At 50.4% G+C, this 4,714-nt stretch overlaps 1 long non-coding RNA gene across 1 annotated transcript; it reads right to left on the bottom strand.

The window, feature by feature from the left end:
• Window positions 1-1,824: 1,824 nt before the first annotated feature.
• LOC142033298 (uncharacterized) lies at window positions 1,825-4,202 on the bottom strand. The gene is made up of 3 exons (XR_012651141.1): window positions 3,302-4,202; window positions 2,692-2,803; window positions 1,825-2,548 (listed from the first exon to the last, which is right to left on the bottom strand). It is a non-coding gene; the product is annotated as an uncharacterized LOC142033298 (long non-coding RNA).
• Window positions 4,203-4,714: the final 512 nt, after the last annotated feature.

The following is a 4,714-nucleotide window of genomic DNA, read 5'->3' as shown; positions in this document are numbered from 1 at the left end:
GCACTAGCACAAGCTCTTCTGGCTGCAGCTTCAAGTCTGGAATGTGGTTCTGCTCGGCTTGGCAACCTCTTCCTGCCATCCCCTCGCACTGGGAGGGAGGACACATCAGGGAACTAGTCAGGCCTGGCAGGACAAAGATGTGCCAGCGCCCTCAGTCTGCGCACAACCTGACCACACAACCACAGGCGCTGGAGGAAGGGACGGGAAGGAAACACATGACAAGGACAGGGAGGTGGTGGGAGGTTGGGCAGGCCAAGGCAGCCCAGGCAAAGATGAGCTTAACCTGCTACACAAACAGTGGTGCCAACCTCCTCCTATGAACATCTGCAGCCTCTGATAGTCATCATCTGTCCTCAAGACACCTGAGCACCAGCTTCACGGCATAGGGAAAGAAACCCAGCAATAAGGAATGGCTCATATAATCAGCTGTTAGCTTGGCTTGCCAATACAATTAAGCTGCACCAAATAAGCTACAGAATATACACTACTGTTCTTGGAAAGAAGAAAAACTGCCCTATAGTGTAGAACAGGCCAATTCTTAAAAAGGCTCTGTTCTGGTGTAAAATATCCGGCATGCGGCCCCACAAATCCTGGCACCAGATGACAAGTTTATCTGGAGCGGTATCACGCCTGGAATCAGGCTGTATGACACCACGTAACAACTAGATGAGGAATGTATCTTGATGAGGAATGTATCCTGGCTCCAGTTTATAAGGGCTTGACTTACTGCCATTTGTAATGCAAATAACATATTTTAATTATTACATTGTTGTCTGCAAGAGTCATACGATTTCCCAGCATGCTTCCCCACATCTGGCTAGACAAGTTCAGGAACATTTTTAATTCTACATCAAGACAGATAATTAAGTAAGTGAAAACTATGGAGGCTAGTGATCTCCAAAAGCACAAGGAGTATGCAGAGTTGGCCCAGAAGGATTAGGCACAGACTATTTCAACTTGAAGTGAGATGGTATCATACCATTTAATATGTCGCAAACTGAGCGTTTCATAGAAGTTGGACAGTTAAGCATGTCAGTTGTGAAGAGCAGTGAACCTAGACCTTCCCAGTTGCAATTGCTTCTTATCTTACTATACAGCTCACTCACATAGTTTTTTATTTAGCTACCACTGATGCACAGGCAACTCAAGCAAAGCAAGTTTCTTCTGCCCACCAGTGTCCCAGCAGTATCTAAAGCATGCTATTGTGGGGCAGTCTGCTGTGACAGTCCTTGCATGGCTGGTCTCTCACCAAGGTCAGGGGTTCTTCTTTAAGTGTGGTTCAAATTCACCACATTTTCCAGCTCCAGGCTGTGCATTGTTTCTTCACCTGGCAGACTTTCACATCCCTTTCTGAACTGAGGATGGGTCATTTAGGAATAGAAAAGATAAGGGAAGCTATGTGTTCTGCTTTCTCCCTCTTCTCTAAGCTGTTAACAATGTTTATGAGTTTCAGTTCCTTTTCCCCAGTGTTGCCCATGCTGTGGTATCACTCAACAGGTAACAGATGTTGTTTCAGGTGTGAAGCAACTATAACTGAAAAGGAAAAGCTGCCTAAAAGGAGTTTAAAATCTAGAACTGTACAGATTTAAAGCCACGACTGTGGGTTGCAGAGCTGAATGCCCAGCCTGGGCCTAGGAGCTGATTAAACTGGGAGTTCTCCTAAGACCAAGATTTTCCTGTTCTCTAACTTCCAGGCTCATTCTGTACTTTTATTTTAAAACAGGGGTGATACAACCCTAGCTATCTTACAGACTTTCAGTACATTATACAAAGAACTGACTGAAGCAGTAAGGAGAAGAAATTTCATTTAGCTTTTAGTAGAGAAATCGCTGTGGTTCTTCTTTATTTTAGACATTTTACATGCATACAGCAAATCATATGCACAATGACAGTCATATGACAAGCATATATGAAATACTATGGAAGAATTTATTAACATAGGTCTTTAAAAAAAAAAAAAGTGCATTTTCTCAACCGGATTATTTATTCTGTAAACTATTCTAAAATCATACTTCCTGTCATTAGCCTATTTGTCAGGTACACAGAAAATTACATCAGGATGCCCTGCTAAAAGTGACACCACAGTAGAGTGCCACAGGATGGGAATTGGGGACTTCCCATGAGCACTGGTCAGGGACATCACATCCTCCTGCACTGCCATCTCCTCTTGTTTCTTTTCCCCTCCTCATTCAGATCAGAAGTATATGCACCTCTGATGAACAGTCTGAGTAAACATTTCAACTACATACTTCAGTGAAATTCCACCTTTAATTAAGAACTCTGAAGCTGACTCCCGAGTACTCCTGCAGCAACTGGGTCTCGAGAGATGACAAAAAGCTACTGCAAACTTCAGTTGTGCTGCCAGCAAATACAGTTGTCTCCCACATGTGTGTGGAGTAGAGGGTTTCTATATACAGGCTCAGGATAGCAACAGCTGCAGTCCCAATGTGCTCCATTAATGCTTCATCCCTTTTCCAGGAAGACACTCAGCTGCCTGATTCTGTCACAGGCATTGAGGGAATCCCAAAGCCTTCATGACTTAGCCCAGCTACAAAAAAGGCAAACAAGGGCTCTTTAATGGGCAATAATTAATTTTAAATCATTGCAGCATGAAACCCTCCCACATCTAATGCTGAAACCACAGGAAACAGTGCACTGGATTTGGAATATGCAAAAGAACATTCCACTTACGGATCATCAAAAAGGTAATAGCTGTGTGCTTGGTTCTCTCTCTCAGGTGTCAACACATACTTTGCAAGGGCTAAGAATCCACCAGAGCTGGTGCACTGTACAGATGATTTCTCTGTAAGATAAATTAGCATAGGGTGAGGTCCAAGGAGCTGGTTTCCAGGAGGAAAGACAAGGAATTAACAATTTGGGGTTTTTTTAAGAAAATATGCAAGATGAAAGGATGAGCTCAGTGATTTTGTCTTGCTTTAACTAAGGCAGTTACCAAAATGGGTGTCCCTTCCTGGGCAAGAACAATGAATTCTCGCTCACATCAGCTGTGGCATCTAAAGCCTACCCGAAGCTTTTACCACCCCCCAAAAAAATTTCTCAAAGCTGAATTCAGTACTTCAGCAGAGTATAGCTCCTCATCCAGCCATTACCGGGAGACCCAGGCTTGCTCGGAGAAAACAGCCCAGCCAGTCGGCTGGCGAGGGGCACAGCATCTCTGCCAGACAGGAGCCCTTGGTCCTTACTTTGTGAAGGGCAAGCAGGAGTCACTACACGCTCGTTGCCACAAAACGAACCCAAAAGAGAAAAAAAAAACCCACCAAAAAAACAAAAACCAACTCACACAGATCTCATCTTTTCATTACAAGCAAGGGGAGAAGGGCAGCTCTGCAAAAATCTCCTCAGCACCTGTGGCATTGTTCGCCACAGCCAAGCCCACAGGGGTACCCCTGGGCTGCCAGCCCTCCCCGCCTCCTCAGCCTTCCCGCCGGCTCCTCACGTCTCCTCAGCCTTCCCGCTGGCTCCTCACGTCTCCTCAGCCTTCCCGCCTGCCCCTCACATCTCCTCAGCCTTCCTGCCGGCTCCTCACATCTCCTTCATCCTTCCCGCCAGCTCCTCACATCTCCTCAGCCTTCCCGCCTGCCCCTCACATCTCCTCAGCCTTCCTGCCGGCTCCTCACGTCTCCTCAGCCTTCCCGCCGGCTCCTCACATCTCCTCAGCCTTCCCGCCAGGTCCTCACATCTCCTCAGCCTTCCCACTGGCTCCTCACATCTCCTCAGCCTTCCTGCCGGCCCCTCACATCTCCTTCATCCTTCCCGCCGGCTCCTCACATCTCCTCAGCCTTCCCGCCGGCTCCTCACATCTCCTCAGCCTTCCCGCCTGCCCCTCACGTCTCCTCAGCCTTCCCGCCTGCCCCTCACATCTCCTCAGCCTTCCCGCCTGCCCCTCACGTCTCCTCAGCCTTCCCGCCTGCCCCTCACATCTCCTCAGCCTTCCCGCCGGCTCCTCACATCTCCTCAGCCTTCCCGCCTGCCCCTCACATCTCCTCAGCCTTCCCGCCGGCTCCTCACATCTCCTCAGCCTTCCCGCCTGGCCCTCACATCTCCTCAGCCTTCCCGCCGGCCCCTCACAGCCCCCTGAGTCCCCACCGGGCTTCCCGCGGCTACCGGCCCGTGCCTCGCCCTGTGCTGCTGCTTCGCGTCGCTCCCTCTGCCCCGGGCAGCCAGCAGCACCTGCCCTACAAGGTAACACAGCCACTGCACCCCCGCCGCCTCCCTCGGGCCGCCAGCCGGCCGAGAGGCGTCGAGGAGGCGCGGGCACGGCTCCAGGCCCCACCGAGGCGGCAGCTGCCTACAAGCGCCAGCAGCCCCCGCGCCACGGCGGCGCCAGAAGCGGCGGGAGGGCGGCGCAAGGGCCGCTGGGGCCGGTAGTTCCGGGGAAACGCCGGGCGGAAGGGCTTAAGGAGCGAGGGACGGCGCAGGTCGTGGGCATATCGTGAGAGGAAAAATGCAGCGTGGGCGTAGCGTGAGAAGAAAAATTGTGTCCGCGACAGTGACAGAGTGAGAGCAATCACACAGGTCTCAGAAATTCCGCTTACGCGGTGTCGGTGGCTGTTGCTGCATCCACCCTCCTCACGACTCTGCCAGCCCGCACCCTCTCCCCTTCTCTAGCAGCAGTGGTGCAATGTGAACGGCTTGGGGGGCTTTATGCTCATATGTTATTCCACATTTCCCAAAACAGAAGTGGTTTTACTCA

This window comes from Buteo buteo, chromosome 7 (genome assembly GCF_964188355.1).
Source record: "Buteo buteo chromosome 7, bButBut1.hap1.1, whole genome shotgun sequence".
Taxonomy (NCBI): Eukaryota; Metazoa; Chordata; class Aves; order Accipitriformes; family Accipitridae; genus Buteo; species Buteo buteo.
The sequence above is the reverse complement of the archived record's forward strand: the minus strand, read 5'-3'. Positions and strand labels throughout refer to the sequence as shown.